The 22,990-nt window shown below is 48.3% G+C and overlaps 45 non-coding genes across 45 annotated transcripts; all 45 read left to right on the top strand.

Annotated features, from left to right (window-relative positions):
* Window positions 1-654: 654 nt before the first annotated feature.
* TRNAA-AGC (transfer RNA alanine (anticodon AGC)) lies at window positions 655-727 on the top strand. The gene has a single exon. It is a non-coding gene; the product is annotated as a tRNA-Ala (tRNA).
* A 100-nt stretch (window positions 728-827) lies between these two features.
* TRNAY-GUA (transfer RNA tyrosine (anticodon GUA)) lies at window positions 828-913 on the top strand. Its single transcript is given in 2 exon segments — window positions 828-864; window positions 878-913. It is a non-coding gene; the product is annotated as a tRNA-Tyr (tRNA).
* Window positions 914-1,616: 703 nt separating this feature from the next.
* TRNAA-AGC (transfer RNA alanine (anticodon AGC)) lies at window positions 1,617-1,689 on the top strand. Its single transcript has one exon. It is a non-coding gene; the product is annotated as a tRNA-Ala (tRNA).
* Window positions 1,690-1,789: 100 nt separating this feature from the next.
* On the top strand, window positions 1,790-1,875 carry TRNAY-GUA (transfer RNA tyrosine (anticodon GUA)). Its single transcript is given in 2 exon segments — window positions 1,790-1,826; window positions 1,840-1,875. It is a non-coding gene; the product is annotated as a tRNA-Tyr (tRNA).
* A 695-nt stretch (window positions 1,876-2,570) lies between these two features.
* On the top strand, window positions 2,571-2,643 carry TRNAA-AGC (transfer RNA alanine (anticodon AGC)). The gene has a single exon. It is a non-coding gene; the product is annotated as a tRNA-Ala (tRNA).
* Window positions 2,644-2,743: 100 nt separating this feature from the next.
* TRNAY-GUA (transfer RNA tyrosine (anticodon GUA)) lies at window positions 2,744-2,829 on the top strand. Its single transcript is given in 2 exon segments — window positions 2,744-2,780; window positions 2,794-2,829. It is a non-coding gene; the product is annotated as a tRNA-Tyr (tRNA).
* A 705-nt stretch (window positions 2,830-3,534) lies between these two features.
* TRNAA-AGC (transfer RNA alanine (anticodon AGC)) lies at window positions 3,535-3,607 on the top strand. Its single transcript has one exon. It is a non-coding gene; the product is annotated as a tRNA-Ala (tRNA).
* Window positions 3,608-3,707: 100 nt separating this feature from the next.
* TRNAY-GUA (transfer RNA tyrosine (anticodon GUA)) lies at window positions 3,708-3,793 on the top strand. Its single transcript is given in 2 exon segments — window positions 3,708-3,744; window positions 3,758-3,793. It is a non-coding gene; the product is annotated as a tRNA-Tyr (tRNA).
* A 695-nt stretch (window positions 3,794-4,488) lies between these two features.
* TRNAA-AGC (transfer RNA alanine (anticodon AGC)) lies at window positions 4,489-4,561 on the top strand. Its single transcript has one exon. It is a non-coding gene; the product is annotated as a tRNA-Ala (tRNA).
* Window positions 4,562-4,661: 100 nt separating this feature from the next.
* Window positions 4,662-4,747, top strand: TRNAY-GUA (transfer RNA tyrosine (anticodon GUA)). The gene is given in 2 exon segments: window positions 4,662-4,698; window positions 4,712-4,747. It is a non-coding gene; the product is annotated as a tRNA-Tyr (tRNA).
* A 703-nt stretch (window positions 4,748-5,450) lies between these two features.
* On the top strand, window positions 5,451-5,523 carry TRNAA-AGC (transfer RNA alanine (anticodon AGC)). Its single transcript has one exon. It is a non-coding gene; the product is annotated as a tRNA-Ala (tRNA).
* A 100-nt stretch (window positions 5,524-5,623) lies between these two features.
* Window positions 5,624-5,709, top strand: TRNAY-GUA (transfer RNA tyrosine (anticodon GUA)). The gene is given in 2 exon segments: window positions 5,624-5,660; window positions 5,674-5,709. It is a non-coding gene; the product is annotated as a tRNA-Tyr (tRNA).
* Window positions 5,710-6,403: 694 nt separating this feature from the next.
* Window positions 6,404-6,476, top strand: TRNAA-AGC (transfer RNA alanine (anticodon AGC)). The gene has a single exon. It is a non-coding gene; the product is annotated as a tRNA-Ala (tRNA).
* A 100-nt stretch (window positions 6,477-6,576) lies between these two features.
* TRNAY-GUA (transfer RNA tyrosine (anticodon GUA)) lies at window positions 6,577-6,662 on the top strand. The gene is given in 2 exon segments: window positions 6,577-6,613; window positions 6,627-6,662. It is a non-coding gene; the product is annotated as a tRNA-Tyr (tRNA).
* A 700-nt stretch (window positions 6,663-7,362) lies between these two features.
* Window positions 7,363-7,435, top strand: TRNAA-AGC (transfer RNA alanine (anticodon AGC)). The gene has a single exon. It is a non-coding gene; the product is annotated as a tRNA-Ala (tRNA).
* A 100-nt stretch (window positions 7,436-7,535) lies between these two features.
* On the top strand, window positions 7,536-7,621 carry TRNAY-GUA (transfer RNA tyrosine (anticodon GUA)). The gene is given in 2 exon segments: window positions 7,536-7,572; window positions 7,586-7,621. It is a non-coding gene; the product is annotated as a tRNA-Tyr (tRNA).
* An 868-nt stretch (window positions 7,622-8,489) lies between these two features.
* On the top strand, window positions 8,490-8,575 carry TRNAY-GUA (transfer RNA tyrosine (anticodon GUA)). Its single transcript is given in 2 exon segments — window positions 8,490-8,526; window positions 8,540-8,575. It is a non-coding gene; the product is annotated as a tRNA-Tyr (tRNA).
* Window positions 8,576-9,279: 704 nt separating this feature from the next.
* On the top strand, window positions 9,280-9,352 carry TRNAA-AGC (transfer RNA alanine (anticodon AGC)). Its single transcript has one exon. It is a non-coding gene; the product is annotated as a tRNA-Ala (tRNA).
* A 100-nt stretch (window positions 9,353-9,452) lies between these two features.
* TRNAY-GUA (transfer RNA tyrosine (anticodon GUA)) lies at window positions 9,453-9,538 on the top strand. The gene is given in 2 exon segments: window positions 9,453-9,489; window positions 9,503-9,538. It is a non-coding gene; the product is annotated as a tRNA-Tyr (tRNA).
* A 695-nt stretch (window positions 9,539-10,233) lies between these two features.
* Window positions 10,234-10,306, top strand: TRNAA-AGC (transfer RNA alanine (anticodon AGC)). The gene has a single exon. It is a non-coding gene; the product is annotated as a tRNA-Ala (tRNA).
* Window positions 10,307-10,406: 100 nt separating this feature from the next.
* Window positions 10,407-10,492, top strand: TRNAY-GUA (transfer RNA tyrosine (anticodon GUA)). The gene is given in 2 exon segments: window positions 10,407-10,443; window positions 10,457-10,492. It is a non-coding gene; the product is annotated as a tRNA-Tyr (tRNA).
* A 700-nt stretch (window positions 10,493-11,192) lies between these two features.
* Window positions 11,193-11,265, top strand: TRNAA-AGC (transfer RNA alanine (anticodon AGC)). The gene has a single exon. It is a non-coding gene; the product is annotated as a tRNA-Ala (tRNA).
* A 100-nt stretch (window positions 11,266-11,365) lies between these two features.
* Window positions 11,366-11,451, top strand: TRNAY-GUA (transfer RNA tyrosine (anticodon GUA)). The gene is given in 2 exon segments: window positions 11,366-11,402; window positions 11,416-11,451. It is a non-coding gene; the product is annotated as a tRNA-Tyr (tRNA).
* Window positions 11,452-12,156: 705 nt separating this feature from the next.
* On the top strand, window positions 12,157-12,229 carry TRNAA-AGC (transfer RNA alanine (anticodon AGC)). Its single transcript has one exon. It is a non-coding gene; the product is annotated as a tRNA-Ala (tRNA).
* Window positions 12,230-12,329: 100 nt separating this feature from the next.
* On the top strand, window positions 12,330-12,415 carry TRNAY-GUA (transfer RNA tyrosine (anticodon GUA)). Its single transcript is given in 2 exon segments — window positions 12,330-12,366; window positions 12,380-12,415. It is a non-coding gene; the product is annotated as a tRNA-Tyr (tRNA).
* A 695-nt stretch (window positions 12,416-13,110) lies between these two features.
* TRNAA-AGC (transfer RNA alanine (anticodon AGC)) lies at window positions 13,111-13,183 on the top strand. Its single transcript has one exon. It is a non-coding gene; the product is annotated as a tRNA-Ala (tRNA).
* Window positions 13,184-13,283: 100 nt separating this feature from the next.
* Window positions 13,284-13,369, top strand: TRNAY-GUA (transfer RNA tyrosine (anticodon GUA)). The gene is given in 2 exon segments: window positions 13,284-13,320; window positions 13,334-13,369. It is a non-coding gene; the product is annotated as a tRNA-Tyr (tRNA).
* Window positions 13,370-14,069: 700 nt separating this feature from the next.
* On the top strand, window positions 14,070-14,142 carry TRNAA-AGC (transfer RNA alanine (anticodon AGC)). The gene has a single exon. It is a non-coding gene; the product is annotated as a tRNA-Ala (tRNA).
* Window positions 14,143-14,242: 100 nt separating this feature from the next.
* On the top strand, window positions 14,243-14,328 carry TRNAY-GUA (transfer RNA tyrosine (anticodon GUA)). Its single transcript is given in 2 exon segments — window positions 14,243-14,279; window positions 14,293-14,328. It is a non-coding gene; the product is annotated as a tRNA-Tyr (tRNA).
* Window positions 14,329-15,033: 705 nt separating this feature from the next.
* TRNAA-AGC (transfer RNA alanine (anticodon AGC)) lies at window positions 15,034-15,106 on the top strand. Its single transcript has one exon. It is a non-coding gene; the product is annotated as a tRNA-Ala (tRNA).
* Window positions 15,107-15,206: 100 nt separating this feature from the next.
* TRNAY-GUA (transfer RNA tyrosine (anticodon GUA)) lies at window positions 15,207-15,292 on the top strand. Its single transcript is given in 2 exon segments — window positions 15,207-15,243; window positions 15,257-15,292. It is a non-coding gene; the product is annotated as a tRNA-Tyr (tRNA).
* A 703-nt stretch (window positions 15,293-15,995) lies between these two features.
* TRNAA-AGC (transfer RNA alanine (anticodon AGC)) lies at window positions 15,996-16,068 on the top strand. The gene has a single exon. It is a non-coding gene; the product is annotated as a tRNA-Ala (tRNA).
* Window positions 16,069-16,168: 100 nt separating this feature from the next.
* TRNAY-GUA (transfer RNA tyrosine (anticodon GUA)) lies at window positions 16,169-16,254 on the top strand. Its single transcript is given in 2 exon segments — window positions 16,169-16,205; window positions 16,219-16,254. It is a non-coding gene; the product is annotated as a tRNA-Tyr (tRNA).
* Window positions 16,255-17,122: 868 nt separating this feature from the next.
* On the top strand, window positions 17,123-17,208 carry TRNAY-GUA (transfer RNA tyrosine (anticodon GUA)). The gene is given in 2 exon segments: window positions 17,123-17,159; window positions 17,173-17,208. It is a non-coding gene; the product is annotated as a tRNA-Tyr (tRNA).
* Window positions 17,209-17,911: 703 nt separating this feature from the next.
* TRNAA-AGC (transfer RNA alanine (anticodon AGC)) lies at window positions 17,912-17,984 on the top strand. Its single transcript has one exon. It is a non-coding gene; the product is annotated as a tRNA-Ala (tRNA).
* A 100-nt stretch (window positions 17,985-18,084) lies between these two features.
* On the top strand, window positions 18,085-18,170 carry TRNAY-GUA (transfer RNA tyrosine (anticodon GUA)). Its single transcript is given in 2 exon segments — window positions 18,085-18,121; window positions 18,135-18,170. It is a non-coding gene; the product is annotated as a tRNA-Tyr (tRNA).
* A 701-nt stretch (window positions 18,171-18,871) lies between these two features.
* Window positions 18,872-18,944, top strand: TRNAA-AGC (transfer RNA alanine (anticodon AGC)). The gene has a single exon. It is a non-coding gene; the product is annotated as a tRNA-Ala (tRNA).
* A 100-nt stretch (window positions 18,945-19,044) lies between these two features.
* TRNAY-GUA (transfer RNA tyrosine (anticodon GUA)) lies at window positions 19,045-19,130 on the top strand. The gene is given in 2 exon segments: window positions 19,045-19,081; window positions 19,095-19,130. It is a non-coding gene; the product is annotated as a tRNA-Tyr (tRNA).
* A 705-nt stretch (window positions 19,131-19,835) lies between these two features.
* Window positions 19,836-19,908, top strand: TRNAA-AGC (transfer RNA alanine (anticodon AGC)). Its single transcript has one exon. It is a non-coding gene; the product is annotated as a tRNA-Ala (tRNA).
* A 100-nt stretch (window positions 19,909-20,008) lies between these two features.
* On the top strand, window positions 20,009-20,094 carry TRNAY-GUA (transfer RNA tyrosine (anticodon GUA)). Its single transcript is given in 2 exon segments — window positions 20,009-20,045; window positions 20,059-20,094. It is a non-coding gene; the product is annotated as a tRNA-Tyr (tRNA).
* A 703-nt stretch (window positions 20,095-20,797) lies between these two features.
* On the top strand, window positions 20,798-20,870 carry TRNAA-AGC (transfer RNA alanine (anticodon AGC)). Its single transcript has one exon. It is a non-coding gene; the product is annotated as a tRNA-Ala (tRNA).
* Window positions 20,871-20,970: 100 nt separating this feature from the next.
* On the top strand, window positions 20,971-21,056 carry TRNAY-GUA (transfer RNA tyrosine (anticodon GUA)). Its single transcript is given in 2 exon segments — window positions 20,971-21,007; window positions 21,021-21,056. It is a non-coding gene; the product is annotated as a tRNA-Tyr (tRNA).
* An 868-nt stretch (window positions 21,057-21,924) lies between these two features.
* Window positions 21,925-22,010, top strand: TRNAY-GUA (transfer RNA tyrosine (anticodon GUA)). Its single transcript is given in 2 exon segments — window positions 21,925-21,961; window positions 21,975-22,010. It is a non-coding gene; the product is annotated as a tRNA-Tyr (tRNA).
* Window positions 22,011-22,713: 703 nt separating this feature from the next.
* On the top strand, window positions 22,714-22,786 carry TRNAA-AGC (transfer RNA alanine (anticodon AGC)). Its single transcript has one exon. It is a non-coding gene; the product is annotated as a tRNA-Ala (tRNA).
* Window positions 22,787-22,886: 100 nt separating this feature from the next.
* TRNAY-GUA (transfer RNA tyrosine (anticodon GUA)) lies at window positions 22,887-22,972 on the top strand. Its single transcript is given in 2 exon segments — window positions 22,887-22,923; window positions 22,937-22,972. It is a non-coding gene; the product is annotated as a tRNA-Tyr (tRNA).
* Window positions 22,973-22,990: the final 18 nt, after the last annotated feature.

The following is a 22,990-nucleotide window of genomic DNA, read 5'->3' as shown; positions in this document are numbered from 1 at the left end:
ACAGACTTTGCAGCTGCATACCTCCTGGGCGCACTCTTTTTGAGCCTGACCGCACAACCATTGGCCTCTGGAGAGAGTGTTAACAAGAATACTTCAAAACAAGAGTAACAATGCGTTGGCCGGGAATCGAACCCGGGTCAACTGCTTGGAAGGCAGCTATGCTCACCACTATACCACCAACGCCATAGAATTCACACCACTTCTCAATCGTGAAAATGCAACTCTCACCCCTAGTGTGACTAAAGCCAACTCTTCTGCTTCGTTAGTGGCTTGACAACAGTCAGACGGTAATGTGGCTTCTCGTAAGAGAGGTTTAAGCAGCAGCAGAGTGGCGCAGCGGGAGCGTGCTGGGCCCATAACCCAGAGGTCGATGGATCGAAACCATCCTCTGCTAGGCGCAGAGTTTTGTATTTTTCATGCTCCCAGGAAAAAGGTACCCCAAAAATTCACTGTCTCGTTCTTTCAGGCCACCCAAAGCCCAGCAAACTCCACTGTCCTTTATATTTCAAGGCACCAAAAAATCCACACTTTAAAAAAAAAAAAAAAAAAAAAAAAAAAAAAAAGAAACCTTTCTTCTCCCATGGTCAAAACTTGGTTTAGGCATGATAACATGACTGCGGTGTGACCTGAGTGCCAGAAACCAGCAACAGTAGAGGGGGATTAGCTCAAATGGTAGAGCGCTCGCTTAGCATGCGAGAGGTAGCGGGATCGATGCCCGCATCCTCCAAAACTTCCACTTGGCACTACCTTCAAATGAAGGGCCAACTTCTTTTTAGTTGGCACTGACACAAAAACCTAGGAAGCAGCTGCACGCATATCTGGCTAAACCTTCGATAGCTCAGCTGGTAGAGCGGAGGACTGTAGTAGCTAATTAGCAATCCTTAGGTCGCTGGTTCGATTCCGGCTCGAAGGATGCTTTTGAGTGTCCGACAACCTTGCATGCTTCAACTCGGAGGCTCTCTCGCACAGACTTTGCAGCTGCATACCTCCTGGGCGCACTCTTTTTGAGCCTGACCGCACAACCATTGGCCTCTGGAGAGAGTGTTAACAAGAATACTTCAAAACAAGAGTAACAATGCGTTGGCCGGGAATCGAACCCGGGTCAACTGCTTGGAAGGCAGCTATGCTCACCACTATACCACCAACGCCATAGAATTCACACCACTTCTCAATCGTGAAAATGCAACTCTCACCCCTAGTGTGACTAAAGCCAACTCTTCTGCTTCGTTAGTGGCTTGACAACAGTCAGACGGTAATGTGGCTTCTCGTAAGAGAGGTTTAAGCAGCAGCAGAGTGGCGCAGCGGGAGCGTGCTGGGCCCATAACCCAGAGGTCGATGGATCGAAACCATCCTCTGCTAGGCGCAGAGTTTTGTATTTTTCATGCTCCCAGGAAAAAGGTACCCCAAAAATTCACTGTCTCGTTCTTTCAGGCCACCCAAAGCCCAGCAAACTCCACTGTCCTTTATATTTCAAGGCACCAAAAAATCCACACTTTAAAAAAAAAAAAAAAAAAAAAAAAAAAAAGAAACCTTTCTTCTCCCATGGTCAAAACTTGGTTTAGGCATGATAACATGACTGCGGTGTGACCTGAGTGCCAGAAACCAGCAACAGTAGAGGGGGATTAGCTCAAATGGTAGAGCGCTCGCTTAGCATGCGAGAGGTAGCGGGATCGATGCCCGCATCCTCCAAAACTTCCACTTGGCACTACCTTCAAATGAAGGGCCAACTTCTTTTTAGTTGGCACTGACACAAAAACCTAGGAAGCAGCTGCACGCATATCTGGCTAAACCTTCGATAGCTCAGCTGGTAGAGCGGAGGACTGTAGTAGCTAATTAGCAATCCTTAGGTCGCTGGTTCGATTCCGGCTCGAAGGATGCTTTTGAGTGTCCGACAACCTTGCATGCTTCAACTCGGAGGCTCTCTCGCACAGACTTTGCAGCTGCATACCTCCTGGGCGCACTCTTTTTGAGCCTGACCGCACAACCATTGGCCTCTGGAGAGAGTGTTAACAAGAATACTTCAAAACAAGAGTAACAATGCGTTGGCCGGGAATCGAACCCGGGTCAACTGCTTGGAAGGCAGCTATGCTCACCACTATACCACCAACGCCATAGAATTCACACCACTTCTCAATCGTGAAAATGCAACTCTCACCCCTAGTGTGACTAAAGCCAACTCTTCTGCTTCGTTAGTGGCTTGACAACAGTCAGACGGTAATGTGGCTTCTCGTAAGAGAGGTTTAAGCAGCAGCAGAGTGGCGCAGCGGGAGCGTGCTGGGCCCATAACCCAGAGGTCGATGGATCGAAACCATCCTCTGCTAGGCGCAGAGTTTTGTATTTTTCATGCTCCCAGGAAAAAGGTACCCCAAAAATTCACTGTCTCGTTCTTTCAGGCCACCCAAAGCCCAGCAAACTCCACTGTCCTTTATATTTCAAGGCACCAAAAAATCCACACTTAAAAAAAAAAAAAAAAAAAAAAGAAACCTTTCTTCTCCCATGGTCAAAGCTTGGTTTAGGCATGATAACATGACTGCGGTGTGACCCGAGTGCCAGAAACCAGCAACAGTAGAGGGGGATTAGCTCAAATGGTAGAGCGCTCGCTTAGCATGCGAGAGGTAGCGGGATCGATGCCCGCATCCTCCAAAACTTCCACTTGGCACTACCTTCAAATGAAGGGCCAACTTCTTTTTAGTTGGCACTGACACAAAAACCTAGGAAGCAGCTGCACGCATATCTGGCTAAACCTTCGATAGCTCAGCTGGTAGAGCGGAGGACTGTAGTAGCTAATTAGCAATCCTTAGGTCGCTGGTTCGATTCCGGCTCGAAGGATGCTTTTGAGTGTCCGACAACCTTGCATGCTTCAACTCGGAGGCTCTCTCGCACAGACTTTGCAGCTGCATACCTCCTGGGCGCACTCTTTTTGAGCCTGACCGCACAACCATTGGCCTCTGGAGAGAGTGTTAACAAGAATACTTCAAAACAAGAGAAACAATGCGTTGGCCGGGAATCGAACCCGGGTCAACTGCTTGGAAGGCAGCTATGCTCACCACTATACCACCAACGCCATAGAATTCACACCACTTCTCAATCGTGAAAATGCAACTCTCACCCCTAGTGTGACTAAAGCCAACTCTTCTGCTTCGTTAGTGGCTTGACAACAGTCAGACGGTAATGTGGCTTCTCGTAAGAGAGGTTTAAGCAGCAGCAGAGTGGCGCAGCGGGAGCGTGCTGGGCCCATAACCCAGAGGTCGATGGATCGAAACCATCCTCTGCTAGGCGCAGAGTTTTGTATTTTTCATGCTCCCAGGAAAAAGGTACCCCAAAAATTCACTGTCTCGTTCTTTCAGGCCACCCAAAGCCCAGCAAACTCCACTGTCCTTTATATTTCAAGGCACCAAAAAATCCACACTTTAAAAAAAAAAAAAAAAAAAAAAAAAAAAAAAGAAACCTTTCTTCTCCCATGGTCAAAACTTGGTTTAGGCATGATAACATGACTGCGGTGTGACCTGAGTGCCAGAAACCAGCAACAGTAGAGGGGGATTAGCTCAAATGGTAGAGCGCTCGCTTAGCATGCGAGAGGTAGCGGGATCGATGCCCGCATCCTCCAAAACTTCCACTTGGCACTACCTTCAAATGAAGGGCCAACTTCTTTTTAGTTGGCACTGACACAAAAACCTAGGAAGCAGCTGCACGCATATCTGGCTAAACCTTCGATAGCTCAGCTGGTAGAGCGGAGGACTGTAGTAGCTAATTAGCAATCCTTAGGTCGCTGGTTCGATTCCGGCTCGAAGGATGCTTTTGAGTGTCCGACAACCTTGCATGCTTCAACTCGGAGGCTCTCTCGCACAGACTTTGCAGCTGCATACCTCCTGGGCGCACTCTTTTTGAGCCTGACCGCACAACCATTGGCCTCTGGAGAGAGTGTTAACAAGAATACTTCAAAACAAGAGTAACAATGCGTTGGCCGGGAATCGAACCCGGGTCAACTGCTTGGAAGGCAGCTATGCTCACCACTATACCACCAACGCCATAGAATTCACACCACTTCTCAATCGTGAAAATGCAACTCTCACCCCTAGTGTGACTAAAGCCAACTCTTCTGCTTCGTTAGTGGCTTGACAACAGTCAGACGGTAATGTGGCTTCTCGTAAGAGAGGTTTAAGCAGCAGCAGAGTGGCGCAGCGGGAGCGTGCTGGGCCCATAACCCAGAGGTCGATGGATCGAAACCATCCTCTGCTAGGCGCAGAGTTTTGTATTTTTCATGCTCCCAGGAAAAAGGTACCCCAAAAATTCACTGTCTCGTTCTTTCAGGCCACCCAAAGCCCAGCAAACTCCACTGTCCTTTATATTTCAAGGCACCAAAAAATCCACACTTAAAAAAAAAAAAAAAAAAAAAAGAAACCTTTCTTCTCCCATGGTCAAAGCTTGGTTTAGGCATGATAACATGACTGCGGTGTGACCCGAGTGCCAGAAACCAGCAACAGTAGAGGGGGATTAGCTCAAATGGTAGAGCGCTCGCTTAGCATGCGAGAGGTAGCGGGATCGATGCCCGCATCCTCCAAAACTTCCACTTGGCACTACCTTCAAATGAAGGGCCAACTTCTTTTTAGTTGGCACTGACACAAAAACCTAGGAAGCAGCTGCACGCATATCTGGCTAAACCTTCGATAGCTCAGCTGGTAGAGCGGAGGACTGTAGTAGCTAATTAGCAATCCTTAGGTCGCTGGTTCGATTCCGGCTCGAAGGATGCTTTTGAGTGTCCGACAACCTTGCATGCTTCAACTCGGAGGCTCTCTCGCACAGACTTTGCAGCTGCATACCTCCTGGGCGCACTCTTTTTGAGCCTGACCGCACAACCATTGGCCTCTGGAGAGAGTGTTAACAAGAATACTTCAAAACAAGAGAAACAATGCGTTGGCCGGGAATCGAACCCGGGTCAACTGCTTGGAAGGCAGCTATGCTCACCACTATACCACCAACGCCATAGAATTCACACCACTTCTCAATCGTGAAAATGCAACTCTCACCCCTAGTGTGACTAAAGCCAACTCTTCTGCTTCGTTAGTGGCTTGACAACAGTCAGACGGTAATGTGGCTTCTCGTAAGAGAGGTTTAAGCAGCAGCAGAGTGGCGCAGCGGGAGCGTGCTGGGTCCATAACCCAGAGGTCGATGGATCGAAACCATCCTCTGCTAGGCGCAGAGTTTTGTATTTTTCATGCTCCCAGGAAAAAGGTACCCCAAAAATTCACTGTCTCGTTCTTTCAGGCCACCCAAAGCCCAGCAAACTCCACTGTCCTTTATATTTCAAGGCACCAAAAAATCCACACTTTAAAAAAAAAAAAAAAAAAAAAAAAAAAAAGAAACCTTTCTTCTCCCATGGTCAAAACTTGGTTTAGGCATGATAACATGACTGCGGTGTGACCTGAGTGCCAGAAACCAGCAACAGTAGAGGGGGATTAGCTCAAATGGTAGAGCGCTCGCTTAGCATGCGAGAGGTAGCGGGATCGATGCCCGCATCCTCCAAAACTTCCACTTGGCACTACCTTCAAATGAAGGGCCAACTTCTTTTTAGTTGGCACTGACACAAAAACCTAGGAAGCAGCTGCACGCATATCTGGCTAAACCTTCGATAGCTCAGCTGGTAGAGCGGAGGACTGTAGTAGCTAATTAGCAATCCTTAGGTCGCTGGTTCGATTCCGGCTCGAAGGATGCTTTTGAGTGTCCGACAACCTTGCATGCTTCAACTCGGAGGCTCTCTCGCACAGACTTTGCAGCTGCATACCTCCTGGGCGCACTCTTTTTGAGCCTGACCGCACAACCATTGGCCTCTGGAGAGAGTGTTAACAAGAATACTTCAAAACAAGAGAAACAATGCGTTGGCCAGGAATCGAACCCGGGTCAACTGCTTGGAAGGCAGCTATGCTCACCACTATACCACCAACGCCATAGAATTCACACCACTTCTCAATCGTGAAAATGCAACTCTCACCCCTAGTGTGACTAAAGCCAACTCTTCTGCTTCGTTAGTGGCTTGACAACAGTCAGACGGTAATGTGGCTTCTCGTAAGAGAGGTTTAAGCAGCAGCAGAGTGGCGCAGCGGGAGCGTGCTGGGCCCATAACCCAGAGGTCGATGGATCGAAACCATCCTCTGCTAGGCGCAGAGTTTTGTATTTTTCATGCTCCCAGGAAAAAGGTACCCCAAAAATTCACTGTCTCGTTCTTTCAGGCCACCCAAAGCCCAGCAAACTCCACTGTCCTTTATATTTCAAGGCACCAAAAAATCCACACTTAAAAAAAAAAAAAAAAAAAAAGAAACCTTTCTTCTCCCATGGTCAAAGCTTGGTTTAGGCATGATAACATGACTGCGGTGTGACCCGAGTGCCAGAAACCAGCAACAGTAGAGGGGGATTAGCTCAAATGGTAGAGCGCTCGCTTAGCATGCGAGAGGTAGCGGGATCGATGCCCGCATCCTCCAAAACTTCCACTTGGCACTACCTTCAAATGAAGGGCCAACTTCTTTTTAGTTGGCACTGACACAAAAACCTAGGAAGCAGCTGCACGCATATCTGGCTAAACCTTCGATAGCTCAGCTGGTAGAGCGGAGGACTGTAGTAGCTAATTAGCAATCCTTAGGTCGCTGGTTCGATTCCGGCTCGAAGGATGCTTTTGAGTGTCCGACAACCTTGCATGCTTCAACTCGGAGGCTCTCTCGCACAGACTTTGCAGCTGCATACCTCCTGGGCGCACTCTTTTTGAGCCTGACCGCACAACCATTGGCCTCTGGAGAGAGTGTTAACAAGAATACTTCAAAACAAGAGAAACAATGCGTTGGCCGGGAATCGAACCCGGGTCAACTGCTTGGAAGGCAGCTATGCTCACCACTATACCACCAACGCCATAGAATTCACACCACTTCTCAATCGTGAAAATGCAACTCTCACCCCTAGTGTGACTAAAGCCAACTCTTCTGCTTCGTTAGTGGCTTGACAACAGTCAGACGGTAATGTGGCTTCTCGTAAGAGAGGTTTAAGCAGCAGCAGAGTGGCGCAGCGGGAGCGTGCTGGGTCCATAACCCAGAGGTCGATGGATCGAAACCATCCTCTGCTAGGCGCAGAGTTTTGTATTTTTCATGCTCCCAGGAAAAAGGTACCCCAAAAATTCACTGTCTCGTTCTTTCAGGCCACCCAAAGCCCAGCAAACTCCACTGTCCTTTATATTTCAAGGCACCAAAAAATCCACACTTTAAAAAAAAAAAAAAAAAAAAAAAAAAGAAACCTTTCTTCTCCCATGGTCAAAACTTGGTTTAGGCATGATAACATGACTGCGGTGTGACCTGAGTGCCAGAAACCAGCAACAGTAGAGGGGGATTAGCTCAAATGGTAGAGCGCTCGCTTAGCATGCGAGAGGTAGCGGGATCGATGCCCGCATCCTCCAAAACTTCCACTTGGCACTACCTTCAAATGAAGGGCCAACTTCTTTTTAGTTGGCACTGACACAAAAACCTAGGAAGCAGCTGCACGCATATCTGGCTAAACCTTCGATAGCTCAGCTGGTAGAGCGGAGGACTGTAGTAGCTAATTAGCAATCCTTAGGTCGCTGGTTCGATTCCGGCTCGAAGGATGCTTTTGAGTGTCCGACAACCTTGCATGCTTCAACTCGGAGGCTCTCTCGCACAGACTTTGCAGCTGCATACCTCCTGGGCGCACTCTTTTTGAGCCTGACCGCACAACCATTGGCCTCTGGAGAGAGTGTTAACAAGAATACTTCAAAACAAGAGAAACAATGCGTTGGCCAGGAATCGAACCCGGGTCAACTGCTTGGAAGGCAGCTATGCTCACCACTATACCACCAACGCCATAGAATTCACACCACTTCTCAATCGTGAAAATGCAACTCTCACCCCTAGTGTGACTAAAGCCAACTCTTCTGCTTCGTTAGTGGCTTGACAACAGTCAGACGGTAATGTGGCTTCTCGTAAGAGAGGTTTAAGCAGCAGCAGAGTGGCGCAGCGGGAGCGTGCTGGGCCCATAACCCAGAGGTCGATGGATCGAAACCATCCTCTGCTAGGCGCAGAGTTTTGTATTTTTCATGCTCCCAGGAAAAAGGTACCCCAAAAATTCACTGTCTCGTTCTTTCAGGCCACCCAAAGCCCAGCAAACTCCACTGTCCTTTATATTTCAAGGCACCAAAAAATCCACACTTAAAAAAAAAAAAAAAAAAAAAAGAAACCTTTCTTCTCCCATGGTCAAAGCTTGGTTTAGGCATGATAACATGACTGCGGTGTGACCCGAGTGCCAGAAACCAGCAACAGTAGAGGGGGATTAGCTCAAATGGTAGAGCGCTCGCTTAGCATGCGAGAGGTAGTGGGATCGATGCCCGCATCCTCCAAAACTTCCACTTGGCACTACCTTCAAATGAAGGGCCAACTTCTTTTTAGTTGGCACTGACACAAAAACCTAGGAAGCAGCTGCACGCATATCTGGCTAAACCTTCGATAGCTCAGCTGGTAGAGCGGAGGACTGTAGTAGCTAATTAGCAATCCTTAGGTCGCTGGTTCGATTCCGGCTCGAAGGATGCTTTTGAGTGTCCGACAACCTTGCATGCTTCAACTCGGAGGCTCTCTCGCACAGACTTTGCAGCTGCATACCTCCTGGGCGCACTCTTTTTGAGCCTGACCGCACAACCATTGGCCTCTGGAGAGAGTGTTAACAAGAATACTTCAAAACAAGAGAAACAATGCGTTGGCCGGGAATCGAACCCGGGTCAACTGCTTGGAAGGCAGCTATGCTCACCACTATACCACCAACGCCATAGAATTCACACCACTTCTCAATCGTGAAAATGCAACTCTCACCCCTAGTGTGACTAAAGCCAACTCTTCTGCTTCGTTAGTGGCTTGACAACAGTCAGACGGTAATGTGGCTTCTCGTAAGAGAGGTTTAAGCAGCAGCAGAGTGGCGCAGCGGGAGCGTGCTGGGCCCATAACCCAGAGGTCGATGGATCGAAACCATCCTCTGCTAGGCGCAGAGTTTTGTATTTTTCATGCTCCCAGGAAAAAGGTACCCCAAAAATTCACTGTCTCGTTCTTTCAGGCCACCCAAAGCCCAGCAAACTCCACTGTCCTTTATATTTCAAGGCACCAAAAAATCCACACTTTAAAAAAAAAAAAAAAAAAAAAAAAAAAAAAGAAACCTTTCTTCTCCCATGGTCAAAACTTGGTTTAGGCATGATAACATGACTGCGGTGTGACCTGAGTGCCAGAAACCAGCAACAGTAGAGGGGGATTAGCTCAAATGGTAGAGCGCTCGCTTAGCATGCGAGAGGTAGCGGGATCGATGCCCGCATCCTCCAAAACTTCCACTTGGCACTACCTTCAAATGAAGGGCCAACTTCTTTTTAGTTGGCACTGACACAAAAACCTAGGAAGCAGCTGCACGCATATCTGGCTAAACCTTCGATAGCTCAGCTGGTAGAGCGGAGGACTGTAGTAGCTAATTAGCAATCCTTAGGTCGCTGGTTCGATTCCGGCTCGAAGGATGCTTTTGAGTGTCCGACAACCTTGCATGCTTCAACTCGGAGGCTCTCTCGCACAGACTTTGCAGCTGCATACCTCCTGGGCGCACTCTTTTTGAGCCTGACCGCACAACCATTGGCCTCTGGAGAGAGTGTTAACAAGAATACTTCAAAACAAGAGTAACAATGCGTTGGCCGGGAATCGAACCCGGGTCAACTGCTTGGAAGGCAGCTATGCTCACCACTATACCACCAACGCCATAGAATTCACACCACTTCTCAATCGTGAAAATGCAACTCTCACCCCTAGTGTGACTAAAGCCAACTCTTCTGCTTCGTTAGTGGCTTGACAACAGTCAGACGGTAATGTGGCTTCTCGTAAGAGAGGTTTAAGCAGCAGCAGAGTGGCGCAGCGGGAGCGTGCTGGGCCCATAACCCAGAGGTCGATGGATCGAAACCATCCTCTGCTAGGCGCAGAGTTTTGTATTTTTCATGCTCCCAGGAAAAAGGTACCCCAAAAATTCACTGTCTCGTTCTTTCAGGCCACCCAAAGCCCAGCAAACTCCACTGTCCTTTATATTTCAAGGCACCAAAAAATCCACACTTAAAAAAAAAAAAAAAAAAAAAAGAAACCTTTCTTCTCCCATGGTCAAAGCTTGGTTTAGGCATGATAACATGACTGCGGTGTGACCCGAGTGCCAGAAACCAGCAACAGTAGAGGGGGATTAGCTCAAATGGTAGAGCGCTCGCTTAGCATGCGAGAGGTAGCGGGATCGATGCCCGCATCCTCCAAAACTTCCACTTGGCACTACCTTCAAATGAAGGGCCAACTTCTTTTTAGTTGGCACTGACACAAAAACCTAGGAAGCAGCTGCACGCATATCTGGCTAAACCTTCGATAGCTCAGCTGGTAGAGCGGAGGACTGTAGTAGCTAATTAGCAATCCTTAGGTCGCTGGTTCGATTCCGGCTCGAAGGATGCTTTTGAGTGTCCGACAACCTTGCATGCTTCAACTCGGAGGCTCTCTCGCACAGACTTTGCAGCTGCATACCTCCTGGGCGCACTCTTTTTGAGCCTGACCGCACAACCATTGGCCTCTGGAGAGAGTGTTAACAAGAATACTTCAAAACAAGAGAAACAATGCGTTGGCCGGGAATCGAACCCGGGTCAACTGCTTGGAAGGCAGCTATGCTCACCACTATACCACCAACGCCATAGAATTCACACCACTTCTCAATCGTGAAAATGCAACTCTCACCCCTAGTGTGACTAAAGCCAACTCTTCTGCTTCGTTAGTGGCTTGACAACAGTCAGACGGTAATGTGGCTTCTCGTAAGAGAGGTTTAAGCAGCAGCAGAGTGGCGCAGCGGGAGCGTGCTGGGTCCATAACCCAGAGGTCGATGGATCGAAACCATCCTCTGCTAGGCGCAGAGTTTTGTATTTTTCATGCTCCCAGGAAAAAGGTACCCCAAAAATTCACTGTCTCGTTCTTTCAGGCCACCCAAAGCCCAGCAAACTCCACTGTCCTTTATATTTCAAGGCACCAAAAAATCCACACTTTAAAAAAAAAAAAAAAAAAAAAAAAAAGAAACCTTTCTTCTCCCATGGTCAAAACTTGGTTTAGGCATGATAACATGACTGCGGTGTGACCTGAGTGCCAGAAACCAGCAACAGTAGAGGGGGATTAGCTCAAATGGTAGAGCGCTCGCTTAGCATGCGAGAGGTAGCGGGATCGATGCCCGCATCCTCCAAAACTTCCACTTGGCACTACCTTCAAATGAAGGGCCAACTTCTTTTTAGTTGGCACTGACACAAAAACCTAGGAAGCAGCTGCACGCATATCTGGCTAAACCTTCGATAGCTCAGCTGGTAGAGCGGAGGACTGTAGTAGCTAATTAGCAATCCTTAGGTCGCTGGTTCGATTCCGGCTCGAAGGATGCTTTTGAGTGTCCGACAACCTTGCATGCTTCAACTCGGAGGCTCTCTCGCACAGACTTTGCAGCTGCATACCTCCTGGGCGCACTCTTTTTGAGCCTGACCGCACAACCATTGGCCTCTGGAGAGAGTGTTAACAAGAATACTTCAAAACAAGAGAAACAATGCGTTGGCCGGGAATCGAACCCGGGTCAACTGCTTGGAAGGCAGCTATGCTCACCACTATACCACCAAAGCCATAGAATTCACACCACTTCTCAATCGTGAAAATGCAACTCTCACCCCTAGTGTGACTAAAGCCAACTCTTCTGCTTCGTTAGTGGCTTGACAACAGTCAGACGGTAATGTGGCTTCTCGTAAGAGAGGTTTAAGCAGCAGCAGAGTGGCGCAGCGGGAGCGTGCTGGGCCCATAACCCAGAGGTCGATGGATCGAAACCATCCTCTGCTAGGCGCAGAGTTTTGTATTTTTCATGCTCCCAGGAAAAAGGTACCCCAAAAATTCACTGTCTCGTTCTTTCAGGCCACCCAAAGCCCAGCAAACTCCACTGTCCTTTATATTTCAAGGCACCAAAAAATCCACACTTTAAAAAAAAAAAAAAAAAAAAAAAAAAAAAAAGAAACCTTTCTTCTCCCATGGTCAAAACTTGGTTTAGGCATGATAACATGACTGCGGTGTGACCTGAGTGCCAGAAACCAGCAACAGTAGAGGGGGATTAGCTCAAATGGTAGAGCGCTCGCTTAGCATGCGAGAGGTAGCGGGATCGATGCCCGCATCCTCCAAAACTTCCACTTGGCACTACCTTCAAATGAAGGGCCAACTTCTTTTTAGTTGGCACTGACACAAAAACCTAGGAAGCAGCTGCACGCATATCTGGCTAAACCTTCGATAGCTCAGCTGGTAGAGCGGAGGACTGTAGTAGCTAATTAGCAATCCTTAGGTCGCTGGTTCGATTCCGGCTCGAAGGATGCTTTTGAGTGTCCGACAACCTTGCATGCTTCAACTCGGAGGCTCTCTCGCACAGACTTTGCAGCTGCATACCTCCTGGGCGCACTCTTTTTGAGCCTGACCGCACAACCATTGGCCTCTGGAGAGAGTGTTAACAAGAATACTTCAAAACAAGAGTAACAATGCGTTGGCCGGGAATCGAACCCGGGTCAACTGCTTGGAAGGCAGCTATGCTCACCACTATACCACCAACGCCATAGAATTCACACCACTTCTCAATCGTGAAAATGCAACTCTCACCCCTAGTGTGACTAAAGCCAACTCTTCTGCTTCGTTAGTGGCTTGACAACAGTCAGACGGTAATGTGGCTTCTCGTAAGAGAGGTTTAAGCAGCAGCAGAGTGGCGCAGCGGGAGCGTGCTGGGCCCATAACCCAGAGGTCGATGGATCGAAACCATCCTCTGCTAGGCGCAGAGTTTTGTATTTTTCATGCTCCCAGGAAAAAGGTACCCCAAAAATTCACTGTCTCGTTCTTTCAGGCCACCCAAAGCCCAGCAAACTCCACTGTCCTTTATATTTCAAGGCACCAAAAAATCCACACTTAAAAAAAAAAAAAAAAAAAAAAGAAACCTTTCTTCTCCCATGGTCAAAGCTTGGTTTAGGCATGATAACATGACTGCGGTGTGACCCGAGTGCCAGAAACCAGCAACAGTAGAGGGGGATTAGCTCAAATGGTAGAGCGCTCGCTTAGCATGCGAGAGGTAGCGGGATCGATGCCCGCATCCTCCAAAACTTCCACTTGGCACTACCTTCAAATGAAGGGCCAACTTCTTTTTAGTTGGCACTGACACAAAAACCTAGGAAGCAGCTGCACGCATATCTGGCTAAACCTTCGATAGCTCAGCTGGTAGAGCGGAGGACTGTAGTAGCTAATTAGCAATCCTTAGGTCGCTGGTTCGATTCCGGCTCGAAGGATGCTTTTGAGTGTCCGACAACCTTGCATGCTTCAACTCGGAGGCTCTCTCGCACAGACTTTGCAGCTGCATACCTCCTGGGCGCACTCTTTTTGAGCCTGACCGCACAACCATTGGCCTCTGGAGAGAGTGTTAACAAGAATACTTCAAAACAAGAGAAACAATGCGTTGGCCGGGAATCGAACCCGGGTCAACTGCTTGGAAGGCAGCTATGCTCACCACTATACCACCAACGCCATAGAATTCACACCACTTCTCAATCGTGAAAATGCAACTCTCACCCCTAGTGTGACTAAAGCCAACTCTTCTGCTTCGTTAGTGGCTTGACAACAGTCAGACGGTAATGTGGCTTCTCGTAAGAGAGGTTTAAGCAGCAGCAGAGTGGCGCAGCGGGAGCGTGCTGGGTCCATAACCCAGAGGTCGATGGATCGAAACCATCCTCTGCTAGGCGCAGAGTTTTGTATTTTTCATGCTCCCAGGAAAAAGGTACCCCAAAAATTCACTGTCTCGTTCTTTCAGGCCACCCAAAGCCCAGCAAACTCCACTGTCCTTTATATTTCAAGGCACCAAAAAATCCACACTTTAAAAAAAAAAAAAAAAAAAAAAAAAAGAAACCTTTCTTCTCCCATGGTCAAAACTTGGTTTAGGCATGATAACATGACTGCGGTGTGACCTGAGTGCCAGAAACCAGCAACAGTAGAGGGGGATTAGCTCAAATGGTAGAGCGCTCGCTTAGCATGCGAGAGGTAGCGGGATCGATGCCCGCATCCTCCAAAACTTCCACTTGGCACTACCTTCAAATGAAGGGCCAACTTCTTTTTAGTTGGCACTGACACAAAAACCTAGGAAGCAGCTGCACGCATATCTGGCTAAACCTTCGATAGCTCAGCTGGTAGAGCGGAGGACTGTAGTAGCTAATTAGCAATCCTTAGGTCGCTGGTTCGATTCCGGCTCGAAGGATGCTTTTGAGTGTCCGACAACCTTGCATGCTTCAACTCGGAGGCTCTCTCGCACAGACTTTGCAGCTGCATACCTCCTGGGCGCACTCTTTTTGAGCCTGACCGCACAACCATTGGCCTCTGGAGAGAGTGTTAACAAGAATACTTCAAAACAAGAGAAACAATGCGTTGGCCAGGAATCGAACCCGGGTCAACTGCTTGGAAGGCAGCTATGCTCACCACTATACCACCAACGCCATAGAATTCACACCACTTCTCAATCGTGAAAATGCAACTCTCACCCCTAGTGTGACTAAAGCCAACTCTTCTGCTTCGTTAGTGGCTTGACAACAGTCAGACGGTAATGTGGCTTCTCGTAAGAGAGGTTTAAGCAGCAGCAGAGTGGCGCAGCGGGAGCGTGCTGGGCCCATAACCCAGAGGTCGATGGATCGAAACCATCCTCTGCTAGGCGCAGAGTTTTGTATTTTTCATGCTCCCAGGAAAAAGGTACCCCAAAAATTCACTGTCTCGTTCTTTCAGGCCACCCAAAGCCCAGCAAACTCCACTGTCCTTTATATTTCAAGGCACCAAAAAATCCACACTTAAAAAAAAAAAAAAAAAAAAAAAAAAAAGAAAGAAACCTTTCTTCTCCCATGGTCAAAACTTGGTTTAGGCATGATAACATGACTGCGGTGTGACCCGAGTGCCAGAAACCAGCAACAGTAGAGGGGGATTAGCTCAAATGGTAGAGCGCTCGCTTAGCATGCGAGAGGTAGCGGGATCGATGCCCGCATCCTCCAAAACTTCCACTTGGCACTACCTTCAAATGAAGGGCCAACTTCTTTTTAGTTGGCACTGACACAAAAACCTAGGAAGCAGCTGCACGCATATCTGGCTAAACCTTCGATAGCTCAGCTGGTAGAGCGGAGGACTGTAGTAGCTAATTAGCAATCCTTAGGTCGCTGGTTCGATTCCGGCTCGAAGGATGCTTTTGAGTGTCCGACAACCTTGCATGCTTCAACTCGGAGGCTCTCTCGCACAGACTTTGCAGCTGCATACCTCCTGGGCGCACTCTTTTTGAGCCTGACCGCACAACCATTGGCCTCTGGAGAGAGTGTTAACAAGAATACTTCAAAACAAGAGTAACAATGCGTTGGCCGGGAATCGAACCCGGGTCAACTGCTTGGAAGGCAGCTATGCTCACCACTATACCACCAACGCCATAGAATTCACACCACTTCTCAATCGTGAAAATGCAACTCTCACCCCTAGTGTGACTAAAGCCAACTCTTCTGCTTCGTTAGTGGCTTGACAACAGTCAGACGGTAATGTGGCTTCTCGTAAGAGAGGTTTAAGCAGCAGCAGAGTGGCGCAGCGGGAGCGTGCTGGGCCCATAACCCAGAGGTCGATGGATCGAAACCATCCTCTGCTAGGCGCAGAGTTTTGTATTTTTCATGCTCCCAGGAAAAAGGTACCCCAAAAATTCACTGTCTCGTTCTTTCAGGCCACCCAAAGCCCAGCAAACTCCACTGTCCTTTATATTTCAAGGCACCAAAAAATCCACACTTTAAAAAAAAAAAAAAAAAAAAAAAAAAAAAGAAACCTTTCTTCTCCCATGGTCAAAACTTGGTTTAGGCATGATAACATGACTGCGGTGTGACCTGAGTGCCAGAAACCAGCAACAGTAGAGGGGGATTAGCTCAAATGGTAGAGCGCTCGCTTAGCATGCGAGAGGTAGCGGGATCGATGCCCGCATCCTCCAAAACTTCCACTTGGCACTACCTTCAAATGAAGGGCCAACTTCTTTTTAGTTGGCACTGACACAAAAACCTAGGAAGCAGCTGCACGCATATCTGGCTAAACCTTCGATAGCTCAGCTGGTAGAGCGGAGGACTGTAGTAGCTAATTAGCAATCCTTAGGTCGCTGGTTCGATTCCGGCTCGAAGGATGCTTTTGAGTGTCCGACAACCTTGCATGCTTCAACTCGGAGGCTCTCTCGCACAGACTTTGCAGCTGCATACCTCCTGGGCGCACTCTTTTTGAGCCTGACCGCACAACCATTGGCCTCTGGAGAGAGTGTTAACAAGAATACTTCAAAACAAGAGTAACAATGCGTTGGCCGGGAATCGAACCCGGGTCAACTGCTTGGAAGGCAGCTATGCTCACCACTATACCACCAACGCCATAGAATTCACACCACTTCTCAATCGTGAAAATGCAACTCTCACCCCTAGTGTGACTAAAGCCAACTCTTCTGCTTCGTTAGTGGCTTGACAACAGTCAGACGGTAATGTGGCTTCTCGTAAGAGAGGTTTAAGCAGCAGCAGAGTGGCGCAGCGGGAGCGTGCTGGGCCCATAACCCAGAGGTCGATGGATCGAAACCATCCTCTGCTAGGCGCAGAGTTTTGTATTTTTCATGCTCCCAGGAAAAAGGTACCCCAAAAATTCACTGTCTCGTTCTTTCAGGCCACCCAAAGCCCAGCAAACTCCACTGTCCTTTATATTTCAAGGCACCAAAAAATCCACACTTAAAAAAAAAAAAAAAAAAAAAAGAAACCTTTCTTCTCCCATGGTCAAAGCTTGGTTTAGGCATGATAACATGACTGCGGTGTGACCCGAGTGCCAGAAACCAGCAACAGTAGAGGGGGATTAGCTCAAAAGGTAGAGCGCTCGCTTAGCATGCGAGAGGTAGCGGGATCGATGCCCGCATCCTCCAAAACTTCCACTTGGCACTACCTTCAAATGAAGGGCCAACTTCTTTTTAGTTGGCACTGACACAAAAACCTAGGAAGCAGCTGCACGCATATCTGGCTAAACCTTCGATAGCTCAGCTGGTAGAGCGGAGGACTGTAGTAGCTAATTAGCAATCCTTAGGTCGCTGGTTCGATTCCGGCTCGAAGGATGCTTTTGAGTGTCCGACAACCTTGCATGCTTCAACTCGGAGGCTCTCTCGCACAGACTTTGCAGCTGCATACCTCCTGGGCGCACTCTTTTTGAGCCTGACCGCACAACCATTGGCCTCTGGAGAGAGTGTTAACAAGAATACTTCAAAACAAGAGAAACAATGCGTTGGCCGGGAATCGAACCCGGGTCAACTGCTTGGAAGGCAGCTATGCTCACCACTATACCACCAACGCCATAGAATTCACACCACTTCTCAATCGTGAAAATGCAACTCTCACCCCTAGTGTGACTAAAGCCAACTCTTCTGCTTCGTTAGTGGCTTGACAACAGTCAGACGGTAATGTGGCTTCTCGTAAGAGAGGTTTAAGCAGCAGCAGAGTGGCGCAGCGGGAGCGTGCTGGGCCCATAACCCAGAGGTCGATGGATCGAAACCATCCTCTGCTAGGCGCAGAGTTTTGTATTTTTCATGCTCCCAGGAAAAAGGTACCCCAAAAATTCACTGTCTCGTTCTTTCAGGCCACCCAAAGCCCAGCAAACTCCACTGTCCTTTATATTTCAAGGCACCAAAAAATCCACACTTTAAAAAAAAAAAAAAAAAAAAAAAAAAAAAGAAACCTTTCTTCTCCCATGGTCAAAACTTGGTTTAGGCATGATAACATGACTGCGGTGTGACCTGAGTGCCAGAAACCAGCAACAGTAGAGGGGGATTAGCTCAAATGGTAGAGCGCTCGCTTAGCATGCGAGAGGTAGCGGGATCGATGCCCGCATCCTCCAAAACTTCCACTTGGCACTACCTTCAAATGAAGGGCCAACTTCTTTTTAGTTGGCACTGACACAAAAACCTAGGAAGCAGCTGCACGCATATCTGGCTAAACCTTCGATAGCTCAGCTGGTAGAGCGGAGGACTGTAGTAGCTAATTAGCAATCCTTAGGTCGCTGGTTCGATTCCGGCTCGAAGGATGCTTTTGAGTGTCCGACAACCTTGCATGCTTCAACTCGGAGGCTCTCTCGCACAGACTTTGCAGCTGCATACCTCCTGGGCGCACTCTTTTTGAGCCTGACCGCACAACCATTGGCCTCTGGAGAGAGTGTTAACAAGAATACTTCAAAACAAGAGAAACAATGCGTTGGCCGGGAATCGAACCCGGGTCAACTGCTTGGAAGGCAGCTATGCTCACCACTATACCACCAACGCCATAGAATTCACACCACTTCTCAATCGTGAAAATGCAACTCTCACCCCTAGTGTGACTAAAGCCAACTCTTCTGCTTCGTTAGTGGCTTGACAACAGTCAGACGGTAATGTGGCTTCTCGTAAGAGAGGTTTAAGCAGCAGCAGAGTGGCGCAGCGGGAGCGTGCTGGGTCCATAACCCAGAGGTCGATGGATCGAAACCATCCTCTGCTAGGCGCAGAGTTTTGTATTTTTCATGCTCCCAGGAAAAAGGTACCCCAAAAATTCACTGTCTCGTTCTTTCAGGCCACCCAAAGCCCAGCAAACTCCACTGTCCTTTATATTTCAAGGCACCAAAAAATCCACACTTTAAAAAAAAAAAAAAAAAAAAAAAAAAAGAAACCTTTCTTCTCCCATGGTCAAAACTTGGTTTAGGCATGATAACATGACTGCGGTGTGACCTGAGTGCCAGAAACCAGCAACAGTAGAGGGGGATTAGCTCAAATGGTAGAGCGCTCGCTTAGCATGCGAGAGGTAGCGGGATCGATGCCCGCATCCTCCAAAACTTCCACTTGGCACTACCTTCAAATGAAGGGCCAACTTCTTTTTAGTTGGCACTGACACAAAAACCTAGGAAGCAGCTGCACGCATATCTGGCTAAACCTTCGATAGCTCAGCTGGTAGAGCGGAGGACTGTAGTAGCTAATTAGCAATCCTTAGGTCGCTGGTTCGATTCCGGCTCGAAGGATGCTTTTGAGTGTCCGACAACCTTGCATGCTTCAACTCGGAGGCTCTCTCGCACAGACTTTGCAGCTGCATACCTCCTGGGCGCACTCTTTTTGAGCCTGACCGCACAACCATTGGCCTCTGGAGAGAGTGTTAACAAGAATACTTCAAAACAAGAGAAACAATGCGTTGGCCAGGAATCGAACCCGGGTCAACTGCTTGGAAGGCAGCTATGCTCACCACTATACCACCAACGCCATAGAATTCACACCACTTCTCAATCGTGAAAATGCAACTCTCACCCCTAGTGTGACTAAAGCCAACTCTTCTGCTTCGTTAGTGGCTTGACAACAGTCAGACGGTAATGTGGCTTCTCGTAAGAGAGGTTTAAGCAGCAGCAGAGTGGCGCAGCGGGAGCGTGCTGGGCCCATAACCCAGAGGTCGATGGATCGAAACCATCCTCTGCTAGGCGCAGAGTTTTGTATTTTTCATGCTCCCAGGAAAAAGGTACCCCAAAAATTCACTGTCTCGTTCTTTCAGGCCACCCAAAGCCCAGCAAACTCCACTGTCCTTTATATTTCAAGGCACCAAAAAATCCACACTTAAAAAAAAAAAAAAAAAAAAAAAAAAAAGAAAGAAACCTTTCTTCTCCCATGGTCAAAACTTGGTTTAGGCATGATAACATGACTGCGGTGTGACCCGAGTGCCAGAAACCAGCAACAGTAGAGGGGGATTAGCTCAAATGGTAGAGCGCTCGCTTAGCATGCGAGAGGTAGCGGGATCGATGCCCGCATCCTCCAAAACTTCCACTTGGCACTACCTTCAAATGAAGGGCCAACTTCTTTTTAGTTGGCACTGACACAAAAACCTAGGAAGCAGCTGCACGCATATCTGGCTAAACCTTCGATAGCTCAGCTGGTAGAGCGGAGGACTGTAGTAGCTAATTAGCAATCCTTAGGTCGCTGGTTCGATTCCGGCTCGAAGGATGCTTTTGAGTGTCCGACAACCTTGCATGCTTCAACTCGGAGGCTCTCTCGCACAGACTTTGCAGCTGCATACCTCCTGGGCGCACTCTTTTTGAGCCTGACCGCACAACCATTGGCCTCTGGAGAGAGTGTTAACAAGAATACTTCAAAACAAGAGTAACAATGCGTTGGCCGGGAATCGAACCCGGGTCAACTGCTTGGAAGGCAGCTATGCTCACCACTATACCACCAACGCCATAGAATTCACACCACTTCTCAATCGTGAAAATGCAACTCTCACCCCTAGTGTGACTAAAGCCAACTCTTCTGCTTCGTTAGTGGCTTGACAACAGTCAGACGGTAATGTGGCTTCTCGTAAGAGAGGTTTAAGCAGCAGCAGAGTGGCGCAGCGGGAGCGTGCTGGGCCCATAACCCAGAGGTCGATGGATCGAAACCATCCTCTGCTAGGCGCAGAGTTTTGTATTTTTCATGCTCCCAGGAAAAAGGTACCCCAAAAATTCACTGTCTCGTTCTTTCAGGCCACCCAAAGCCCAGCAAACTCCACTGTCCTTTATATTTCAAGGCACCAAAAAATCCACACTTTAAAAAAAAAAAAAAAAAAAAAAAAAAAAAGAAACCTTTCTTCTCCCATGGTCAAAACTTGGTTTAGGCATGATAACATGACTGCGGTGTGACCTGAGTGCCAGAAACCAGCAACAGTAGAGGGGGATTAGCTCAAATGGTAGAGCGCTCGCTTAGCATGCGAGAGGTAGCGGGATCGATGCCCGCATCCTCCAAAACTTCCACTTGGCACTACCTTCAAATGAAGGGCCAACTTCTTTTTAGTTGGCACTGACACAAAAACCTAGGAAGCAGCTGCACGCATATCTGGCTAAACCTTCGATAGCTCAGCTGGTAGAGCGGAGGACTGTAGTAGCTAATTAGCAATCCTTAGGTCGCTGGTTCGATTCCGGCTCGAAGGATGCTTTTGAGTGTCCGACAACCTTGCATGCTTCAACTCGGAGGCTCTCTCGCACAGACTTTGCAGCTGCATACCTCCTGGGCGCACTCTTTTTGAGCCTGACCGCACAACCATTGGCCTCTGGAGAGAGTGTTAACAAGAATACTTCAAAACAAGAGTAACAATGCGTTGGCCGGGAATCGAACCCGGGTCAACTGCTTGGAAGGCAGCTATGCTCACCACTATACCACCAACGCCATAGAATTCACACCACTTCTCAATCGTGAAAATGCAACTCTCACCCCTAGTGTGACTAAAGCCAACTCTTCTGCTTCGTTAGTGGCTTGACAACAGTCAGACGGTAATGTGGCTTCTCGTAAGAGAGGTTTAAGCAGCAGCAGAGTGGCGCAGCGGGAGCGTGCTGGGCCCATAACCCAGAGGTCGATGGATCGAAACCATCCTCTGCTAGGCGCAGAGTTTTGTATTTTTCATGCTCCCAGGAAAAAGGTACCCCAAAAATTCACTGTCTCGTTCTTTCAGGCCACCCAAAGCCCAGCAAACTCCACTGTCCTTTATATTTCAAGGCACCAAAAAATCCACACTTAAAAAAAAAAAAAAAAAAAAAAGAAACCTTTCTTCTCCCATGGTCAAAGCTTGGTTTAGGCATGATAACATGACTGCGGTGTGACCCGAGTGCCAGAAACCAGCAACAGTAGAGGGGGATTAGCTCAAAAGGTAGAGCGCTCGCTTAGCATGCGAGAGGTAGCGGGATCGATGCCCGCATCCTCCAAAACTTCCACTTGGCACTACCTTCAAATGAAGGGCCAACTTCTTTTTAGTTGGCACTGACACAAAAACCTAGGAAGCAGCTGCACGCATATCTGGCTAAACCTTCGATAGCTCAGCTGGTAGAGCGGAGGACTGTAGTAGCTAATTAGCAATCCTTAGGTCGCTGGTTCGATTCCGGCTCGAAGGATGCTTTTGAGTGTCCGACAACCTTGCATGCTTCAACTCGGAGGCTCTCTCGCACAGACTTTGCAGCTGCATACCTCCTGGGCGCACTCTTTTTGAGCCTGACCGCACAACCATTGGCCTCTGGAGAGAGTGTTAACAAGAATACTTCAAAACAAGAGAAACAATGCGTTGGCCGGGAATCGAACCCGGGTCAACTGCTTGGAAGGCAGCTATGCTCACCACTATACCACCAACGCCATAGAATTCACACCACTTCTCAATCGTGAAAATGCAACTCTCACCCCTAGTGTGACTAAAGCCAACTCTTCTGCTTCGTTAGTGGCTTGACAACAGTCAGACGGTAATGTGGCTTCTCGTAAGAGAGGTTTAAGCAGCAGCAGAGTGGCGCAGCGGGAGCGTGCTGGGCCCATAACCCAGAGGTCGATGGATCGAAACCATCCTCTGCTAGGCGCAGAGTTTTGTATTTTTCATGCTCCCAGGAAAAAGGTACCCCAAAAATTCACTGTCTCGTTCTTTCAGGCCACCCAAAGCCCAGCAAACTCCACTGTCCTTTATATTTCAAGGCACCAAAAAATCCACACTTTAAAAAAAAAAAAAAAAAAAAAAAAAAAAAGAAACCTTTCTTCTCCCATGGTCAAAACTTGGTTTAGGCATGATAACATGACTGCGGTGTGACCTGAGTGCCAGAAACCAGCAACAGTAGAGGGGGATTAGCTCAAATGGTAGAGCGCTCGCTTAGCATGCGAGAGGTAGCGGGATCGATGCCCGCATCCTCCAAAACTTCCACTTGGCACTACCTTCAAATGAAGGGCCAACTTCTTTTTAGTTGGCACTGACACAAAAACCTAGGAAGCAGCTGCACGCATATCTGGCTAAACCTTCGATAGCTCAGCTGGTAGAGCGGAGGACTGTAGTAGCTAATTAGCAATCCTTAGGTCGCTGGTTCGATTCCGGCTCGAAGGATGCTTTTGAGTGTCCGAC

This window comes from Eleutherodactylus coqui, chromosome 1 (assembly GCF_035609145.1).
Source record: "Eleutherodactylus coqui strain aEleCoq1 chromosome 1, aEleCoq1.hap1, whole genome shotgun sequence".
Lineage (NCBI taxonomy): Eukaryota > Metazoa > Chordata > Amphibia > Anura > Eleutherodactylidae > Eleutherodactylus > Eleutherodactylus coqui.
Note: the sequence above shows the minus strand (reverse complement) of the source record. Positions and strands in the feature narration are given on the sequence as shown.